The following is a 7,432-nucleotide window of genomic DNA, read 5'->3' on the forward strand; positions in this document are numbered from 1 at the left end:
TGTAACTTTGAGATACTTCAATGGCTATGGAGAAATTTCTAAAGCATCCTCTTTCCGTGATGTACTCTATAAGTCATCAAATCAAAATAACACTATAACGGTGATTATTTGGTAGGCGTGCTCCTGAACGTCTGGGAAGTCATATAATCAGACATGCACAAACACACTACCTAGAAGCCTTATAGTGGACAACTTGATTAAAAGCACATGTGTGAAGGCCATGCGTGGTGACTCACACCTTTGATCCCAGGACTTCAGAAACAGAGACAGACAGATCTCTGTAAGTTCAAAAGCCAGTCTGCTCTACATACTGAGTTCCAGGACAGCCAGCCAGAGAAGGTAGAGAATCCCGGTCTTAAAATAAATTGGTTGATTAATTAATAAATTAATACATGCCTGGGGCCGGGGCTGGGGCTGGGGTGACAGCTGAGTTGGAGAGCACCCAGTATATGTGAGGCCCTGTGTTCAGCCTCTAAACCACAAAGACAAAAAAATCTTGAAAAAAAAAAAAAAAAAAAGCAAGTACAAAACAAAACAAGTGCCCAGAGGGGCTGGGTATGCGGAGTATTTGCATTGCTTGTGCAAAGCGCTGGGTTCAAGCAAAACAAAATTTTAAAAAATGCATGGAGTTCTTGAACGTTGATATTTTGTACAAAAACTCCTTGTTTCAGAAACAAGACTAAATTAGCTCTGGTTTCTCTTCCAAAGTCCCCTCAACCTGCCCATCTTCTAGTACCCCCACCTCAGTTTTCCAAAGTCCAAACCAATCTGCCAAGACCCCTCCTTCATATGCCTCTTCACAGCGTCCCTGAATACACTGCTGTCAATCCTGCCTTGAGAGCCACTCTAGAAGCTGGTTCCGGCTGAGTCCTTTCCTCATGGACCATACTCTCCTAACTAGCCCTGCTGCTGACAAACTGCGGCTCCCTCAGTCCATCCTCCACGCTGCACCTGCTCAAACCCTGTTCTCCAGTCTGAAGTCTTGCTCCTCACTTCAGGCCTTGTATAAACACCTCCAAGCCTTCCTGAAGACCCTGTTTCTAAAACAATTTCATGCTATGGTTTAGAGGTATCTCCCAAAGTTTATACCTTATAAACATCGACCCTAGTTCAAGAGTACAGAGAGGTGGGACCTTCAGGAAGTGATTAGATCCTGATGGCTCAGCCTTAACCAGAGGGCTCCTGCCTATTGTGGGGGAGGATTCCTGATAAGAGGGTGACTCATGCCCCTCCCCTTCCCAATACTCAGGTGATGCAAGGATGAACATGCACTATCTTGCCCTTCTGTCCTCCGCCATGGGATGAAAGGGCGAGCAAGAAGATTTACACTAGGTGCTGGCTCCTCAGTCTTGGTCTTCCTGACTTCCAGGTCTATAGATAATCTTCTATTCTTTACAGCTACATGTGCTTTTATAACAGTATAAAATAATGAAGTTGCTTCCTTTCCTCTTTTTCTGAATGATGAAACTTTTTCCAATGTGAGGGTTGAACCTAGGACCTCACACATTCTAGCCCAAGTCCTAAGCTGTATCCCCAGCTCTTCTAAAAAAGATCTCTTTTCTATTTTGAAGCAGGGTCTCGATAAGCATCTTAGTCAGCGTTCCATTGCTGTGAAGAGGCACCATGATCACCACAACTCTTATAAAGGAAAGCATTTCATTGGGGCTGGCTTACAGTTTCAGAGGCTCAGTCCATCATCATTATGGCCGGAGCACAGAGACATGCAGATAGACCTAGTGCTGGAGAAGCAGTCGAGAGCATTCTACATCTGGATCTGCAGGGATCAGAGAGACCCTGGGCCTGGCTTGAGCTTTGGAAACCCCAATACCCCCTCCACCTCTCATGAGACACTTCCTCCAACAAGGCCACACCTACTCCAACTAGGCCACACCTCCTAATTCCTCTCAAGTGGTGCCACTCCCTGGTGACCAAGTATTCGAATCTATGAGCCGAATGGAGGCCATTCTTGTTTCAAACCACAGTAAATTTCCCAAACCGACGTTGGACTTTCAATTCTTTTGACTTGGACTCCCAAGTAGTTGAGAAGTTTGATGGTGGCCTGCACCACCAAACCTGGCTTCAGTAATGGGGTTCTCGTCTCTGAAGTTCAACTTGAAAATGGAACTTACCACTCTGTAGACTTCACGGTCCCTTTCCTCTAGGCTTCCATTCTTTGTTTATGGAAACCTTCTGTTAGTAGAGTGTTATTCAGTCCTCTTAACATGAACAGGAACCTTCAGGTAGGCAGATCATATCTCGAAAACATTAAAAGTGTAAATCCTCAACAACTACCTGATCAAATAGACTGGAATTCAAGAACCACTTGAATAACTTTTCTATAATAAACTATATATTTATAACTTTTTAATAAAATATGTGTAACTTTTTATAATAAAAAGGTGTAAGTTTAAGCACAACAGGTGAAAGGAACTGGGGCAGCGGATTCTCATGACTGCTTCCTAATTGTTTGTGGGTGTTGTCTTGGGGGGGAGCCTGAGAAAGCTGGGTGTTGGTCACATCCTGGAAAGGCTGGTCTGTTTGTTCTTGTCCAGTGTTTGTGGTATGGAAATGTCTGGTGTCTCTCATACCTGTTTAAGGTATAGGCAGAACAGAGGACAAAGTTAAGTTTAGGGAAAAAATTTTAGGACCAGGGAATTGGGGGGGGGAGTTATCTGACCTGTTAGGACCAGAGAATTGAGAGGAGTGGGTGTATCTGACCTGTTTAAGGTGGATCCTTCGGCTCTCTGGAACTCACAAGAATTCTTTGAGAAGTTTTAGACATATACATTGTATAAACAGTAGCACATTAATGTCAGAATGACTGTAACAGATATTTTTAAGACTTTGGAAGGCAGCATGTATTTGTCCTCACACCTTTATAACTTGCAGGTCTTGTATTTGTATTTCGTTGAAATTTGTTTGGTGAGGTTGTCCTTTCAAACTGACAAAACCTCTCAGCTGTCAAATTGCATCAGAGATCTTTGAGAAGGATAAAATTTTACTTGAGTTATTGATTAAAAAACGACAGAGAACTTACTTGGTTGGCACCTAGAGCTACTCCTTAGGGTCCTCCATGATCACTGAAGGTTGTATTTGTCTTTTGTTGTTTAGTGCAAGGCCTGCCAGGCTCCAGAGATCCTGTGGGCTGAGAAATCTGTAGGAAGACAAAGCCTACCTTGACCTGAGCAGCTAGACTGTCGATTCCAACGATTCTTTCCACTGTTTGGAGATCTTCAGTTTAGATGAAAAGCAGTTACCCAGTGGTCAGCGCTGAGCAGTTGAAGCAAATTGCAGATGGATGTTCTTCTGTGCCCATTTGTCTTGTGTCTTCTTTGGAGGAAGTAGAGTGTGGCTGCTAGGAGCCAACATGTCTCTTTTTGTTATGAAAAGTTTTGAATAATTAAATATGTAAATGCCATATTCCCCAGATCTCTGAGCAGTTGAGGGCTATTTATCAGGTATAACTACAGTGTAGAATCTGCCTTGAGAGCTGAGTCTGAGCTTGACTGTACTGGCTCTTAACAGGTAAGATTTACACTCGTAAAAAGACAGAAAGAAGAAAAAACTGCTTGCAAAAGAAAGTTAACAGCAGAACTGACAGTAGTAGAGAACACCTTTATATATATATGTTTTTCGAGACAGGGTTTCTCTGTAGCTTTGGTGCCCGTCCTGGAACTAGCTCTTGTAGACCAGGCTGGCCTCGAACTCCCAGAGATCCGCCCGCCTCTACCTCCTGAGTGCTGGGATTAAAGGCGTGTGCCACCACCGCCCAGCTACCTTAATATATTTTAAAGCAGGGTTGGATTAAACATAAAGTATTGTTGTAAGAGACTTAAAAGTACATACCAATTTAAAACATGAAACTTACTGCTTTTGTAGTCTGAAATGAGATAAACATTTAACAGTAAATGTAAGTGTCTTTAAGTTACATGTATGAATACACACACACAGAGTGAACAGGAATTAGGTGAAGTGGATGCTCTTGGGGGGCCCTACCAATGGCATGCCACTACACAAAACACACATGCAACAGAGTCAGCACTGGGAGACCAGACAGGGAATACCTCAGTAAAGATGGCGGAACTTGGTCACCTGGCCTGGCTCTCAGTTAAGATGGCGGTGAGGTCACCTGACCTCAGTCAAAATGGCAGCAGTCACATGTTGTATGGAAGAACCACAGTTTTTGAGCTGAGGGGATTTTAAGCTTAATAATAAGAGAGACCTAGAGGTGTGAGCCACCCTGTTGCTGAGCCACCATGCCACAAGTCATGGCAGGGAGCAAAAGCTGGAACTGAAAACAGCCGCCTCATGGATCCAACCAATCTTGTTTAGCATCAGTAGCAGTGGCAGGGACAGTCCATTTGCCTGCGCACTGACAGTAGTTAGAAAGCTCCTGTAAGCGGGGCGATGGTGGCACATGCCTAATCCCAGCACTCGGGAGGCAGGGGCAGGTGGATCTCTGTGAGTTCGAGACCAGCCTGGTCTACAGAGCTAGTTCCAGGACAGGCTCCAAAGCCACATTGAAACCCTGTCTCAAAAGACCAAAAAAGAAAAAAGAAAAAAGAAAAAAAAGAAAGCTCCTGTAAAAGTAGAGTTGGCGGGACACCAGCAGAGTGAGGGTAGGAGCTAAAGAAGTAGGGCTTAAGGCCTGGGGTTTTATGGCCTCTAAAAGGCTTCCCAGGGGGAAACTGGATTGATGGACATGGATGGTTTGCTACCCATAGCTGAAACCATGAAAACGGCAACACCACAAGTCTGTACAAGGAGATGTCTCCCCTCTATAGGCAGGGTGTAAATCAGCAGCATATGCCACAGGGCTTGTAGGAAAGCGTCCTCTGCCTACAGGCAGGGTGCTAAAGCCTAACTGACTCCAGTCAGGGCAACTTAGAAGCCAGAGAGGACAGAGATAACTCCAAAGGGCCTTTCACAGTGGGGAAAAAAGAAAAGAAAAGATAAGAAAAGAAAAAAGGAGAAAGAAAAATCTGAGGGAGCCTGGTCTACAGAGTGAGTTCCAGGACAGCCAGAGCTACACAGAAAACTCTGTTTCAAAAAACAAAACAAAAGAAAAGAAAAGAGAAAAAGTAAATATTGTAGCATGTTCACTAACAGCAGTAATTCTTAATTCACTTAACTCATTTCCTAATTTCTTCTGCTATTAAATATTCTTTAAGAAGACCTTGTTAGGGTTGGGATGAGTTCAGTGTCAGAGAGCTTGCCTAGCATGTCAAAGGCCCTGGATTTAATTCTCAGCACATGAAAATTTGTTTCTGTCTTACTCAGAAGCACTCTGCGATAGAGATGGATTATACTTTAATCATGTCCCTATTTGGGGGACATAAATACTCTGGATCTTCATTATTATGAATACTATTACAACCTTCCAAATCTTTTTCATTTCTGATAATCTTTTAGGAAAATGTTCCAGTGCTAATGTAAGAGTGCTAATGAATAAAAATGTATGAATATTTTGTGCGAATTTTTACTTCTTTGCTTGAGTCTTTTTTCATCACACATTTGAATATTGTAGGTGATGATGCTCTAATGTCACACCGTAGGCCTACAAATGAGCTATTTTAAAACCCTGTCTCGGCAAGCACGTGGGGTGGGGAGTCTGATGTTTCTGTTGGTGTTTGCATGCCACGGTACCTGTGCGGAGCTAACTTTTTGGAGTTACTTCTCATTGTCCATTTTATTCTGAAGCAGCATCTCTCTTGTTTCTGCCACTTTGCTATGTGTTCCAAGCAGGCAGGCCTGCAAGCCTCCAGGTAATCCTGAGTGCTGGGATCGTAGACCTGTGAAATAGCTCTGGCTTTTTTGAGTGGGTTCCAGGGATCAAAACTTGGGTCATCAGACTTGGCAGCAAGTGCCTTTACCCACTGAATTGCTCAGGTGGTGAAAGTAGCCCACTCCCTAAATTATCTTCTTGATGGTCATTCTCTACATTCTCCACTATAAAAAAAAAATCATTGTCTTTTGATTTTTTGATACATCATCTTGCTAAGCTCTCCAAGCTATGGGATCTTCTTGCTTCTGTCTCCTAAATGCTAAGGTTACAGGCACATGCCAACCCAACTGGCCTTGAGAAATTGATGTGCTTGCTTGTATGTTTGCTTGCTTGCTTGCTTGTTTATTACAGGCTTTCAGTAATATTACAGGCTGACCTTGAACTCTCCACTAAAAATGAACCTGTGCTTCTGATCCTCCGGTCTCCACCTCTGGAGTAACAGCATTATAGGTGTGAGGTAGCGCGCCCAGTTTATTTGGTGCTGGAGACCAACCAAATCTGGAGTTGTGTGCATACCAGGCACACTCTCTAGCAAGCAAGCTACACTGCCCTCCCAGGAGTTTTTTCATTGGCTGCTAAATGGACCAGACCTTATGCTTCAGCTGCTAGTCTTCTCTGATAGTGACAGAATAGTCCTGGAGACCTCAGCAGCCTGCACCAGGGCCTGCATGGATCACACAAACACACAAGGGACCTTCTGGCCCTTACACAGGATGATCGCCAAGGCTCCAGCATCTACTCCCATCACAGTGAACTCAGAAATGCCCCTACAGAGGGTTTGGCAGGCTCACTGGCTACTCTCTGAGGCTGCTTGTAGTTATACCAGAACTAAACAACATCCGACAGTTTCTTGCTGGGATGGGCTTGGTTTTACCTCCACTCCGCTCAGGGCTGCAGTCCAGGCTTGACTTCTACAAGAGTAGCTGGTGTCAGAGAAGACGCTGAAATGCTACCCAGAAATCAGAGCAAAACTCCTGCAGAAGTTAAGGTTTTCGATGATATCCAGGGCTACTGTTTACACGGGTCCCGTTGTATCCTGTTAGGGTTATCGCCAGGGGTTTGGTCTCATGTCGTTTTCGTTCTCTGTGCTGTTGTCTGTTCTGGGAAATGAGATATTTTTTCCTGCTGGAACTTCTAACTGGTTATTGCTACTAAGCAACAAACAAGAATGTTTTATGTGGATATATGATCCCGTCATGATAACATATTATGTGTTTGATACATCAGTAAAAATTAAAATACAGAGCTCTGATTATAATTGATTTTTAAAAACTAGTCTGGTATTGCCAGTAAAGTCTATTTTACAAAATTAAGATAATTAACACAAGCCTTTAAAGGCCCTTTTTAGAAATCAACCTTCTCATTTAGATTAGACCCAAAATATCCTATAACTTAATAGATAAATTTTTAACTGTAAGCACACATTTACCCATTTTACGTTTCTTTTTTTGTTTGGTTGGGGGTGGCATCGTGTGTATGTGTGTGTGTGTGTGTGTGCATATGTGTGTCTGTGTGCGCATGTGTGTGTGCGTGCATGTGTGTGTCTGTGTGTGTGCATGTGTGTGTGCATGTGTGTGTATGTGTGTGTGTGTGCATGAGTGTGTGTCGGTGTGTGCATGTGTGTGTGTCTGTGTGTGTGCATGTGGG

Source organism: Chionomys nivalis, chromosome 2 (genome assembly GCF_950005125.1).
Source record: "Chionomys nivalis chromosome 2, mChiNiv1.1, whole genome shotgun sequence".
Classification (NCBI taxonomy): Eukaryota; Metazoa; Chordata; class Mammalia; order Rodentia; family Cricetidae; genus Chionomys; species Chionomys nivalis.